Source organism: Gallinula chloropus, assembly GCF_964237585.1.
Source record: "Gallinula chloropus genome assembly, chromosome: Z".
NCBI classification, from domain to species: Eukaryota; Metazoa; Chordata; class Aves; order Gruiformes; family Rallidae; genus Gallinula; species Gallinula chloropus.
In genome coordinates this window covers 10,004,477-10,019,062 of record NC_140089.1, presented here as the reverse complement: position 1 = coordinate 10,019,062, position 14,586 = coordinate 10,004,477, and positions in this window count along the sequence as shown.

Below are 14,586 nucleotides of genomic sequence, written 5' to 3'. Positions count from 1 at the left end.
CCCACACCAGACTTTGTGGACGTTGAAAAGATTCGAGTCAAGTCGGTGACCGTGCAGAAAATGCATTGACCGGAACAGCGAGTCCTGCTGCTGCTGCTGAGAGTCTGCAGACGGGTTTAGGGGCTCTGGAGAATGTGTCAGGTACGGTGCTTCGCGTGGCTCGAGTTCCCCGATGCTCCTCCAGACCTTGCCTTTAGTTTAAGTTTCCACAAAGCCTTTTGTTGGTGTGTGTTACATATCAAAGGGATAGGCTTCTGGGCTGCATATAATGGTTTGTCTGTTAGACCATAATGCGTGATCCAGAGCCGACAGCATCCCGCCCTTCCCAGAAAGGCTCTCGGTTCATGTACAGCCCGAGGCTCTGGAATACCAGAAATTGCCTCTTTTTTCGGTCTCTCCCCCAGCCTTTGTTGCCCTTGTGAAATCTCCCAACCCAAGCACATTACAGTTTGGCTTGCTATTTGAGCTTTCTTCTTGGATACCTTGTGCCCATTAAGTCTCCAAAAGTTGAAGAGTTCGGTGCCAAAGTCAGTCAGGCCGTTTTGAAATCCTTGGGGTAGCCGTGTCCATGTCAGCTGTATCTTGGAAAGTCTACTGGAATTACTACAAAAGGTTATATTAATTTCATTGCAATTTTGAGGAAATTGACTTTCCTGTGTTTTTATACTTGCTCTTCTCTGCAAGTTATATACAAGGGTAGGATGTATGCTGTCCAGTATGAGAGAAGACCCCAGAAGGAGAAATGTTCTGTGTTAGCAACTCATGGACAGAAAATGAAAGAGATTCATGACTACAACATAATTAATTTCTACACCAATTTGCATGCATTCCTCTCATATATCTTTAATGCCTGAAACCGCATCACCACTTTTGCATGGGGCCAGGGTGTCCCTGTTCTAATTAGTAGCTGGTAACAGGGAGCACACTGATTTCCAACAAGCTAAAAGAGATTTGACATAGGTTCTGAATGTTGTGTGTACTCTTCATAAAAAATAGATGTACCTTTGGAAGGAAAGCTCCCTGCAGTAAAGACCTGTCTGGGGCACTTGGAAGAACAGTATACTTGGTGAGGTGGGAGGTGGAGCTCAGTGACAGCAGCCAGCAGGAGCAGATGATGGGCAGGTTGGCCCGTCTTCAGCTTGGACGAGAGCTTTCCGTTTGTAGTAGGTTTAACAGAGACTTGGGGCACAGGAACTCAAAACAATGAATGACAGTTTGTTCCATAAGTACAAAGCTACAAAGAGATTTGCATGGTCCTCAGGGAAGTCTGCAGGAAAGTTGGAGAAGCCTTTTCTGAGACTTGAAAAACCAGTAATTATCTAAAAGCAGCAGTGATCACTGGCTTCCCTGTTGCTGTTGATGTCCATTGAAAGGGGTTATGAAGCATGTATGTCTTTTCCTGTGTTCACAAGAGCATGGAAGCTCCTATGGGATTGCAGGACAAGAGGCTAAACTTGCATTGGAAACAGAGAAGGACTGCAAGCTCTGATACCCGCTTTCTGAATGAAATGTCCTTCTTATGGTGGGGAGACCAGAACTGCACACAGTACTCGAGGTGTGGCCTCACCAATGCCGAGTACAGGGGCACAATTACCTCCTTAGACCTACTGGCCACACTGCTTTTGATACAAGTCAGGACGCCATTGGCCTTCCTGGCTGCCTGGGCACACTGCTGGCTCATATTCAGCCTGCAGTCAACCAACACCCCCAGGGCCTTCTCTTCCTGACAGCTCTCCAGCCAACCTCCCCCAAGCCTGTAGTGCTGCATGGGGTTGTTATGTCCCATGTGCAGCACTCTACACTTGGCCTTGTTAAACTTCATCCCATTGGTCTCAGTCCATGGGTCCAGTCTGTTCAGATCCCTCTGAAGAGCCTCCCTACCCTCAGGCAGATCAACACTTCCTGCAGGTTTAGTGTCATCTGCAAACTTCCTGAGGGAGCATTCAATCCCTTCATCCAGGTCATTGATAAAGATGTTGAACAAGACTGCACCCATGACTGAGCCCTGGGGGACGCCACTCGTGACCAGCATCCAGCTGGATTTGGTTCCATTCACCACCACCCTCTGGGCCCGGCCATCCAGCCAGTTTTTAACCCAGCTGAGGGTCCACCTGTCCAGGCCAGTGGCAGCCAGTTTCTCAGTCAGAATGCTGTGAGAAACTGTATCAAAGGCTTTACTGAAGTCCAAGTAGACACATCCACAGCCTTCCCCTTGTCCAAAACCGGGTCACTTTGTGATAGAAGGTGATCAGGTTAGTTTGACAGGATCTACCTCTTGTAAACCCATGTTGACTAGGCCTGATCCCCTGGTCTTCACGCATGTGCTGCGTGATTGCTCCCAAGATGAGCCTCTCCATGATCTTTCCTGGGACTGAGGTCAGACTGACAGGCCTGTAGTTCCCCGGACCCTCCTTCTGGCTGTTCTTATATATGGGTGTCACTTCTGCCAGCCTCCAGTCGAGTGGATCTTCCCCAGTCTGCCAGGATTGCTGGTAGATGATGGAAAGGGGTTTGGCAGGCACATCTGACAGCTCTCTTAGCACCCTCGGGTGAATCCCATCAGGTCCCATTGACTTGTTACTGTCTAACTGGCCAAGTAGTTCGCTAATCATTTCCTCCTTACCCATGGGAATTATGCTATTCTTCCCCTCTCTGTCAACCAGATCCTGAGGATGAGTACTCAGGGAATAACCACATCTACTACTATAGACTGAGGTAAAGAAGGAATTAAGGACCTCAGCCTTGTCCTTATCCCTTGTCACTAATGTTCCCTCAGTATCCAACAAGGTCTGGAGATTCTCCTTGACCCTCCTTTTACTGTTAATGTACCTGTAGAAGGACTTTTTAGTATCTTTTACAGAACTGGCCAGTTTGAGTTCCAGTTCAGCTTTAGCCCTTCTGACTTTCTCCCTACATGATCTCACTGAATTCCCATAGTCGGCCCAAGACACTTGCCCCTTCTTCCAAAGCTCATCTTTTTCCCTCTTTTCCCGAAGGTCTTCCTGGATCTACCTACTCAGCCAAGCTGGCTTCCTTCCTTGCCAACTCCTCTTCTGACAGACTGGGACAGCCTGTTCTTGTGCTGCCAAGATTTCCTTCTTGAGGAGCAGCCAACCCTCTTGGGCTCCTCTGCCCTCAAGGGCTGCCTCCCATGGAATCTTACTGAGCAGCTTCCTGAACAGACCAAAGTCAGCCCTATGGAAGTCTAAGGTGCTTGTTCTGGTGCTTCCCTTTCTTACTTCTCCCAGTACTAAGAATTCTATCAGCTCATGGTCACTATGCCCCAGGCATCCTCCAACCTTCACATCCCCCACTAGGCCTTCTGTGTTAACAAACAACAAGTCCAGCAGGGCACCTTCCCTGGTGGGTTCATTCACCATCTGGATCAGGAAGTTGTCTTCCAAACACTCCAGGAATCTGCTAGACTGCTTCCTCCCTGCTGTACATCCAGGAGACATCTGGTAAATTGAAGTCCCCAATAAGGATGAGGGCTAGTGATCATGAGACTTCTCCCACTTGTTTAAAAATCAACTCATCAGCTTCCACCTCCTGATCAGGTGGTCTATTGTAGACTCCCATCACTCTGCTTTTATATTTTTTTGGCAGGGGGGTTGGACCCGATGATCTCTCGAGGTTCCTTCCAACCCCTATGATTCTATATCTCCTTGTTTTCATTTTCCTTTGATCTTTACCCAGAGGCACTCAACCCTTTCATCATCATACTCCAGCTCCAGGCAGTCAAAACATTCTGTGAGATACATCCTCTCCTATTCAGCCTGTCACACCTGTATAGTTTATAACCAGCAATTGCAGCATGCCTGTCATGTGAATTGTCCCACCATGTTTCAGTGATGGCAATTACATCACAGTCTCCCTTAGTAACAAGAGCTTCTAATTGCTCCTGTTTATTGCCCATGCTGTGTGCATTGGTGTAGATGCACTTCATCTGGTCTATCGATCTTGATATGCTCCTCAGGGAAGCCTTGTTTCCCAAGAAAAATGCCACTACAGTGGCATTTATAGCATATCATTTTTCAGATGACCAGAAGACTTATTTTCATCAGCTTGTCAATTAATACATTTATCATTTGCACTTTCCCTTTAAGTAAAAGTGTTCTCTCATAACTTTCATACCATTGTAAATTTTTACCATGTGGAGGAATCAAGTAAAATTCAATCAGTGTGAAATATACATATAGAGAGAAAGAAATATGAAGAAAGTGCAGCAACAGTATTAAGTTTCAGAGCAAAATCATTTATTTTGCCTAACAATGAAGCTGCTAGCTAGAAACAAGACTGATTATTCATAGTACCACCCACTGCTATTACCAGAACTCACCTGCTGGCCCAGGTCCAACTTTGATGGCTCCAGAGCCTCCTCAGTCCAATGGAAAAAGCCTGCCCAGGCTTCAGGTGGGAAGCCAGTCATGACTCTACCTTCTGGTATTTCCTCAGCCCCCTGCTCTTCCAGGGCATAACCTTCCTCCTGTGGATCTGATGTTGATGGAAGATCCATCTCCAAACAGTTGGCCTCGGACTGCAGGGAGAAGCAGATGCTGTTAGCAGGTTGCTGGCACAGGGCACACAATGTTTTCTGTTTTGCCCTCCACAGGATGTAGGCCAGGCAGAACCTGTGGAGACAAGGAGCATCCTGCTGCTGGATGAGTCAAATTTATCCTCCCTAATCAGCCAACACAGGTGAGCTGAGTCAGTGCAGGTAGGCTGAGTGAGCCAGAGCTGTTTTCCACACCACCTGACACCACTTCCCCATGAAAGTAGCTGGCTGGGGAAGGGTTGGGGCTGTTTGCTTCTAGGACAGTTGGAGTGTGTTAGCCCTGGGTGTGAGTGTAACAACAGTGGGTGAGGTGGCTGGCCGACTCTGTCTGTTTGAAGAAAGCCTCTCTTCCTCCCTTGTCTCAACAGTGGTGACGTTATCCCAAGAGGTCCCGCACCTCAAAGAGGATGTGTCCTACTGCCCACCTGTACAGACTAGGATTTCAGCCATCAGAAGCAGGTGTTCCTCTGCTTCAGAAAGAGCTAATAAAAACTACACCCCACCAGTCATCCTTTGGTTCTACCTGCGCGACCATGGTGAAGACATGAGGAGGTGGGACGGGAAACCCACCTCAGGCCTCCAAGCCAGAGTGAATAACTGTGAGGAAACAAAGTTTGAAAGGTTTCCTTCAAGAAAAATGCTGCAGCAGTTTCCCGTAGACAGCCCACCAGACTGTGTAATTGTCATTGTACCTGTGACCCTCTTGAAGGGACCTCTAAGTCCCCCTTGCAAGAAGTCAACAGCAAATACAATGAGCAAGATTAGGGGGGCCCTGCTTCCAGCCAGGTGGAGGAAAAGGATAACTGGATCTATTGGACTGTGTGGATCCCATGGCCTGGCACATCAGATCCATGAGAGTACCAAGCAGTAGTAAACTCCGGTGCCCAGTGTCTCAAATAGGTTTGAGGTGATGAGCTGAAACATTGTGGGCAGGAGTAGTTTCTTTCTAAGTACCTCAGAAAAGTCTTATACACAGGGTTGGGGGGTGGAGTGGGGTGTGTTTGCGTTTGTGTGTGTGGCCATAAATACATGCATTCCTGCATTTTTGATACAAACCAATTATTAATTAACTTTGTGTTTGAATTGATGTTCCTAATTGAGAGTGATTGAGAACATGTGAAGAAGAATTAGTCAGAGGCTGGATGTTTTAGCTATAAACAACGCCTGTTGTTAGACAGCCTTGAAAAATTCAAGTAACACTCTGTGAAGTAATTATTTTCATTTATGTAGTACATGGTCCACAGAGTTGCAATATTTTTGAATAGTCAGTGAGAGAGTGACTTTGATCTTCACTTTTATTTGCATGGAACAAGTCTAAAGCTCACATCCATGTTTTTAAGATAGCTACAGAGCTAAAGGCACCAAATCCATGTCAAAATTGTGTGGGACAGAAGTGGGCCGACGAATTTTTGAAATCAGATCAAACCTTTAAATTAACAGGGCTTTTCCTGGAAAGTTACACTGCAATTATATAGTATTTTCTGGAATAAAACAAGCAGAGCTGCAATATCACAAAAGTTCTGTTTTTAACTTAATGTAGCAGAACCTGAGGATATGACTGGGACAGTCAGCATGCCTGCTCCTGACCACGATCTTCCAGCTTGCTCTGTAGGCAGAACTGTGTTGTTCAAGCTGGAACATGTTTTCATCAGTAGCAGAAATTACTCATGCCATTTGAAATGAGTAATTAGCAGAAAGAAAACCTGAGTAATGATTAAGTTTTCTATTACTGCTACAACTATTGTATTGTATTACTAAATGACATTGCTCAGTCCTGCCAGCTTTCCTTATAGCCCCTTTGCTTTTCAGAGTGACCTCCCATGGATTCCACTTCCCTGACCCAGCCCTGCTCACATGAGGTCTAAGCATTGTACTTAAACACCTCTTTTATCTTTTTTTATGTTATTTCATCTTTGTTGTGCATGTTCATGTCTGTGGGTGGTTGGCCCTGGCTGGAGGCCAGACACCTGCCAAAGTTGCTCTATCACTCCCCTTTTCAGGTGGACAAGGGAGAAAATGTGTATTGAGAGGCTTAGCAGTTGAGATGATACGGACAGGGAGAGATCATTCCGCAATCAGCGTCACAGGCAAAACGGACTCAACACAGAATAAAGGAAAGAAAACTTAAAAGGCCTTAAAACCACTGAGAACAACAGTCCAGAATGAACTTCACACAGGCCTTTCTTTAAGGTGAGTCGTTAATACCTGTATTAAATGAGTTTGAAAACTGAGATAACACCTGTGTTACCTTAGGGGCTACACACAGGCTTCCTGTGCTTTAAGGAGTTCATGTGGTTTGAAGCGAAGCGCACAGAGAGCAACATGGGCATCAAAGCAACATAATTCTGCTCATTCCATGCCTGCTCTGCTGAGTAATGTGAAAAGCAAGAGGACAAATCTAAGCACAAAGTTGCGGCTGGGTGAGGTGCCTGGAGAGGACCTCTGGAATAGAATATCTCTCGAGTGGCAGATGACATCGTTGTTTTGTTACCAAACCTTTAAACCCCTTGGAAGCACCATGGTTTGTGTTTCCTGTTCCATCAGAAAATGCAGCGGAACCACATCAAAGATGCCATGGACTGTCCTGCCACATGCAACAGCCCTACCATCTGTCAATGGTTTGTTGCTCGAGCCAGATGAAGATAACCTAGCCACACCACTGTCTGTAAAATGCTTCTCCTTTTTTGTCCTGGCCTTGCTCTAGTTTCAATGAATTGTTTCTTTAGATCCCCATCAAGCTCTTGTTTCTAATTGCATGAGTTGTGATCCCTGCGTACAGGCACAGACACTTGGGATGGAGGTATAGGGAAAACTAAAGCTCATCAAAATCTGCCCTCTGCAAGTCCAGGGGAAAACCATTTCTTGTAGGACTTCATCGTAATTGTTGACCTCTCTTTAGTGCAGCATGTTTAATGTCTGCTTCACTGTTTCTTTTTGCTTCACTTAGCTAACTGACTGGTGGATGACAGGTGGGCCATGAGCCAGCAGTGTCCCCTGGTGGCTGAGAGGCAATGGGATCCTGGGATGCATCAGGAAGAGTGTGGCCAGCAGGTCAAAGGAAGTGATTCTCCCCCTCTACTCTGCCCTGGTCAGGCCCCACCTGGAGTGTTGTGTCCAGTTCTGGCCTCCCTGGTATAAAACAGACAGGGATCTCCTGGAGAGTGTCCACAGGAGGGACACAAAGACGATTAAGGGCCTGGAGCATCTCCCCTATGAGGAAAGGCTGAGTGAGCTGGGACTGTTCAGCCTGGAGAAAAGAAGACTAAGGGGGGACCTTCTTAATGTTTATAAATATCTTAAGTATGTAATGCAGGGGAAATGTCCAGACTCTTTTCAGTGGTCTGTGGAGACAGGACAAAGGGCAATGGCTGCAAGTTGGAGTACAGGAAGTTCCGCACCAACATGTGGAAGAACTTTTTCACAGTGAGGGTGACAGAGCCCTGGGACAGGCTGCCCAGGGAGGTGGTGGAGTCTCCTTCTCTGGAGATATTCAAGACCCGTCTTGTGGCATGCAGCTTGAGAAACAAAGCCTCAAGCTCTGCCAGGTTAACAGACAACGGGACGGAGTCTTTAGGCCTTGAACCTTGGGGAAACTAAACAAGGTGGCAGCGTCGTTGCCAGCCCCCTGCTGGGACAGGCTGCAGGAAAAAGTGGCCTCTATTGCTAAGGTATAGCTGCTGTCTGACCAGGTTTTAGAAGTTCTATTAGCATGATAAGGTAGAGATGCTGCTGTGACAGCAAAACGTTGACCAATCAGATGTAGCCCACGAACACCCGATGTTTGAAAGAAAGCAGCCGTCTGCAGAGCATCTAAAAAGGAATGATTCTTTACAAGAAATCGACTCTTGCTTGCATCAAGCTGTGTCCCGTCTCTCTCCGTCGCGGCACCGTCTGGTCGCCTATCTGTGCAGTATGAGCTGGGGAGCTGCTTTGGCAGGGGGCTTGGACCCGATGATCTCTTGAGGTCCCTTCCAACCCCTAGGATTCTGTGATTCTATATTGTTACACCAAGAAAATACCACCGAGTCAAAGAAAGGTACAGAGACTTGCGTTATTTTCAGTGTCTCCAAACATCACCACTGTTGCAGTTAGATGCCAGGTACACCTGGTACTGCAAGATAGTGGGGCCCCAGAGGGTTAAACAGTTTGGGGCACCAGTAGTAATATCAAGGGGTCTTCCACAAAGTTGAGTGTCTGTGGGAGGAAACATTTTCAAGGCACATGGTGCCATTGCAGCAGTCCATTCATCATGTGCTTTTGCAGTCCTCCTTGAAGATAGCCAGTGGCCCTAGGGGACAGGATGGGCTGTGTGCTGTGAACCAAACCTTCAGGCTGCTTCACAATGCACCCGAGGTGGAAGTCTCCAGGCCAGTTCTGATGGCACAAAGGCCCTGCCACATTAATGCGTGTTCTTTCCCAGCTTCAAGAGTTTTGCTGTGGAATTGGGACATTTGCACTCGTGCAAGCACATGGCGCAGTGGGAGAGGACAAGGTTTTTCTGGTGCAGAGACCTGTGTTCCAGCCATGCAGGTTTCTCAAGAAATTTTACAAGCTCAAGTGCGCAAAGTGCAAAATTCCTGGTAAGAAGAGAGGTGCTTGCCCTGCACAGCCCTTGCATGTGTCTTTTTGGCTCGGTGGCCACAGCTGCACGAGAGGGCCAAACAAAGGCCAGTGCCAGCTGGGGAGCACTGAGCATGGGCGTATGTCCAGCAGCCCAGCAGCCTGCCCCTCCCTGGGGAGCCAGCCTCATCTCCCCAGCTCACCCTCCGCTCCAGCTGCCCTCTCGCAGCAGGAGGCAGGGCTGCTCTTTGCCTTCTGCTGTGCGTCACGTCCGCTCTGGAGATGTGGCCGAAGCTGAAAGGGGACGCTGTCTGGCCCAGTTGCCCTGCACGAGGGCTGGGTGCTGATGGCACCTAGTCTCAGCGCCTGCTGAACGGTGATGGGAGAGACACAGGTGCTTGGAGAGCTTCCCCACTGGGCTGCCGCTCACAGCTCTGCACCTTGGAGCGTGCAGGCAAAGCATCCAGTCGGGCCTGGATGTCCCCTGAGGGAAGGGAGAGGCGGGAGGGTCAGTGGGGGTCGCAAGGCGGAATTGTGTTGGGACCATCAGCTTCCTGGCAGGAAGGTGTCCTGGTTTTGGTCAGGATGCAGTTAACTTTATTTGTAACAGCAGATGAATGCTGTGTTTGAGAGTTAAAATGGGAGTAGTGCTGATAACACCCTGATGTTTTTAGTTGCTGTCAGACAGTCAAGGACTTTCTCAGCTCTTCATGAGAAAGGAGGGGCGAAGCCAGGACACTTGACCCAACTGGCCAAAGAGAGTATTCCACAGCAATTACGTCCTGCCCAGGATATCTGGGGGCTGTCAGAAGGAAGGCCGAGGGCGGATCCGGGACGCGCGGTTTTTGGGGGGCGGTTGGGTTCCGAGATGGCTCTGGGTGGCACTGCCTGAGTTGTGTGGGTTTGGTGAGAAACTGCATTGTGTATCAACAGCTTCATATATTTTTGCTTTCAAGTCCAGTTAGCATTGTTATATTTTATCTTTCTGTTATCTTAGTAAACTATCCTTATCCCAACCCACGGGCCTCTTAATTTCTTGGTTTTGGGGTTACTTGCCCCTTCCTTTTCCCGAGAAGGCAGCTGCATGGATCTCGGCTCTCAGCTGGGGTAAAACCACGACAGAAGGCAAGGGAAGCAGGAGGTGTTGGAGACTATGGGGCCCCTCAGGTCCCACAGGGAGCTGCATCCCCCCAGGAACTTGGCAGCAGTGGCTCCCAAAGATGCCTGCTAGAAGCCTGTTGGAGTCAGCTCCAAACGAGGGTGGTTCCCTTCTGCTCAGCTGGTGCCCTCTTGTTTCCAGCCTCCCAGCTGTGACCACGTACAAATCAGTGGCCACTACCACTTCTGTGAAGCCCATGAGAGTGCCAGCGCCTTGGGGCCAGGGAGCCCGCAGAGGTAATGCCCCAGCGAGTGCTGGCAGGGGGGCTGTAGGTGCTCCTGCCTGGACCACAGGGTCCCAAAGAAGCTGTTGTGCTTTTCTTTTGCCTCCCAACGGCAGTGAGCGTGCTGGAACCAGTGTTCCTGGCTCAGCGGAGGGTTTCTGTAGCCTTGCAGCAGAGTAGAGCCAGGGCAGCTAGCCAAGAAGTTGACCAAGCCAGGTGAGCCCTTTGGAGAAGCGCTGACGCCGGGGCATGGAGGCGCACGGTGCCCTGGCTGACGTGCCAGAGAGCCAAGTCCCATGGCCAGGGTGCCCCATGTGCTGAGGCCGAAAGGCCACACAGATGTCGGCCGGCTGGACATGTGGCCCTCCTGCCCAACAGCCCGGTGGGGCCGGAGCACCTGGCTCTGCCTAAGCTCCCCAAAGCTCAGCATGTTGTGCCTCTCTAGATTCCTGCCTGTGATCAAGAAGTCCAAGGAGGAGCTGAAGCAGCCCAGGCCTCCAGCTGAGCCGTGGTTGCATCTCCCTGCATGTGTTCCGCAGCCGTCGCGAATGGTATGCCCTAGGGATCTGCCAGCCTTGTGTCATGTTTTGAGCACTGGGGGTTGGGACAGAAGCAAGAGGTGCCCAGTGCCCCAGCCCTCCTGTCCTGCCCAAGCCCGAGGAGAGTAAACGCCGCATGTGTGTTGTGTGCACGGCCTCCAGGTTACGAGCTCGCGCCGCACCGAGAGGGAAGAAAAAGAACTCCGGCTGCTGATGGCATCCAAGCGCCCAGAGATTGAAGCCGACGTGTGGCGCAGATACAATACCGACAGAATGGGGCAGAACGTGGCGCGAGGCCAGGTACGGCGCGTGCTTCACAGCCCCCAGGAAAAGGGCATTTCCCCCTCCCCATTCCCTGCGAGGTGAGCAGGGGGGGCCTGCTGCCGCGGGCACAGCTGCAGAGCCGTGGGCATGTGGCCAGGCAGGGGGTCTTCTGTGTGCCTGCTGCCCTGCATATTGCCCCGTGCGAGAAGCTGCGGCACGGGCGGTCTGTCTCATGCCCATACACCTCTGTGAGGGGACAGCAGCACCACCTTAAACATAAGCCAAGACTGTGCAAGTCATACGCCTGGCTGAAGCCCGGGGAACAGCCCCAGCTCTTGGTGGCAGTGCTTAAGGAAAGTGTCTTCTGCCTTTGCAGACCTCCTGCCCCTACGTGTCTGAAGATCCCTTTCGCCCTCCCCACCTCCTGAGAAAGGCCTATGCTGAGAAGCTGAAGGAGCAGCAGGAGAAGAGCTGCCAAAGCTCATTGAGGCCGAGAGCACCGGAGGGGCAGGCAGAGCCGTGCCTCCCAGAGAGAGCACGGAAAGGGTAAGCGTGTCCCATATTGGGCCCTGCTGCCATTCTCCCCCCTGGCTCGTCTGCACTTTTCATGCTGCAGCTTGACTGGGGCACGAGGACCCAGGTGCCGCCGCACAGAGCAGCGGTCTGGCCTCGGCAGCGCCTCTGAACACTACTGTCCTGAGGCCGGCTTTGGGGTGCTGAGGGGTCCTTAGCCCTGGGCACAGAGCTGAGGGCTTTTCTTCTGTGCCCTTTAGCCAGGGGAAGAAGAGGAGGCTGTTGGAGCGCCGTGGGGGAGCCAAAGGCCAGGGACTGCCAGCCATGCCACGGAGGCTGCAAGCGGCCCCAGAGAGTCCAGTGGAAGGGGCCGGTCAGTGGGGACAGGCCCTAGGATCATCGGGACAGCAGTGCCTCTGCCATGGCACGTGGCATGGGGAATGCTGGGAGCTGGGCGTGGGGCTTACGCCATGGCCTTGCTGGCGTGTGTGTCACCCACAGCACGGCTGTCCTGGTGTGTCCGGTGGAGACTCCACATTCCAAAAAGCTCTGTTGTCCTGTTAGCAACAGGCTGTGTGTCAGGCATGACTGGGAAAGCAGCACCAGACATTCTGTGATTCATGACTGCACCCATAAAAGGTCTGGCTGCACTTCTCTTGACCTGACTCTGGTGTCACTGGGTGTGCAGTCCAGTGTCATATATCGAAAAATCATAGAATGGCGTGGGTTGGAAGGGACCCCAAGGATCACAGAGCTCCAACCCCCCTGCCAAAGGCTGGGCCACCAACCTCAGGCCTGGATCTACACAAGGTTGCCCAGTGGCCCATCCAACCCGGCCTTGAACACTTCCAGGGACCTGCATCCACTACTTCTCTGGCCAGCCTGTTCCAGCACCTCAGCACTCTCTCTGTAAAAAACTTCCCCCTAATATCTAATCGAAACCTTCCTTCCTTTAGTTTTAATCCATTCCCCCTTGGCCTGCCATTGGCTATCCTTTTAAAAAGTTGAATCCCCTCCTGCTTATAAGCTCCCTTCAGGTACTGGAAGGCTGTAATGAGGTCCCCCCACAGCCTTCTCTTCTCCAGGCTGAACAAGCCCAGCTCCAGAGGTTTCTTTCCTTTATTCTGTGTTGAGCCTGTTTTGCCCGTGACACTGATTCCAGAATGATCTCTGCCTCTCCTTAACCCCTAGGCCTCTCAAAATATATTTTCTCCCCTGTCCAGCTGAAAAGGGGAGTGATAGACCGACTTTGCTGGCCTGTGCTAAAGCACAACAAGCCACCATCTAGGCTCCTCCTTCTGAGGTTCAACCACCTAATCAGCACGCAGGGGAGGAGGACCTGCATCACATGCTGGTCAGAAGGAAAAGAAGTCACACTTGCTTTCTCTGAGCACCTCCACAGCACATCAGCATTCCTGGCCAGGTGCCTATTTTGCTGAGCAAAAAATCCCTTAAAGGATTTATTAATGGGGTTTCCCTTGAAGTTGAAAAGAGCAGGGAGTGTTAATGAATATATTTAATTTTCAAATCTATAAAATAATTTGGCTTAGCATCACCATCTATTTGTTCCTGCTAGCAATGTAAAGCCACTGTTTATCTGTAATTACTGATTCATGGTTATGTCTGGGTCTTCAGTTGGGCAAGGGTCTTCTTGACCTTTGGGTGTCTTTTTTTGGTATTATTATAATGAGGACAGATCAGTTAGGGATGCTGTTTTGGGTTTGCATGGCAAGGGTTTGGTAGTGGACAGTGGGACTGCAGGGTGGCATCTGAAAGAATCTTCTAGAATCTTCCTCTATGTCTGCCAGAGTCCATTCCATCCATCTCCAATATGGACCTGCTGCTGGCCAAGGCTGATCCCAGCAGCAAGGGTGGTAGTGCCTCTGGGATAACATTTTTAAGAAGGAGAAAGGATAAAGAAGCAAGAAGTTGTAAGAAACTTTTCTGACACTGAGTTCAGTTCAGGAGGAGGAGGTGCTCCACGTTCCTGAGCAGAGATTCCCCTGTAGCCTGTAGAGAAGACCATGGTGAAGCAGGCTGTCCCCCTGCAGCCCATGGAAGATCATGGGGAGTAGAGATTCTGTTGGCAGCCTGTGGAGGACCCCATGTCAGAGTAGCTGGAAACAGCTGCAACAAGCTGTGACCCACTGGAAGGCCAATGCTGGAGCAAGCTCCTGGCAGGCCCTGCAGCCTGTGGAGGGACGAGCCCATGCTGGGGTAGGTTTGCTGGGGGGAATTGTGAGCCCACGGGGGACTTGTGCTGGAGCAGCCTGGTCTTGAAGGTCTGCAGCCCACGGAAGGGGACCACGCTTGGGCAGTTTGTGAAGAACTGAAGGCCCTGTGGGAAGGACTCAGGTTGGAGAAGTTCACGGAGGACTTTCTCCCATGGCAGGGACCCCACGCTGCAGCAGGGGCAGAGTGGGAGTCGTCCTTCCCCTGAGGAGGAGGGAGTGGCAAGGACATTGTGTGATGAACTGACTCCAACCCCCATTCCCCACCCCCCACTGCCATTGTGGGGGAGGAGGGAGAGAAATGAGTGAAGTTGAGCCTGGGAAGGAGGGCGGGGTGGGAACACATGTTTTAAGGATTCGTTTTATTTCTCATTATCCTACTCTGTTTTGAATGGGTAATAACTTCAATGCATTTTATTCTCTGTTGAGTCTTTTTTAGCTGTAACAGTAATTGCTGAACGATGTCACCCTGTCCTTATCTTGACCTGCGAGCCTTTCATTGTGTGTTTTCTCCCCTGTCTGTCTCTGGAGAGGGAGTGCTA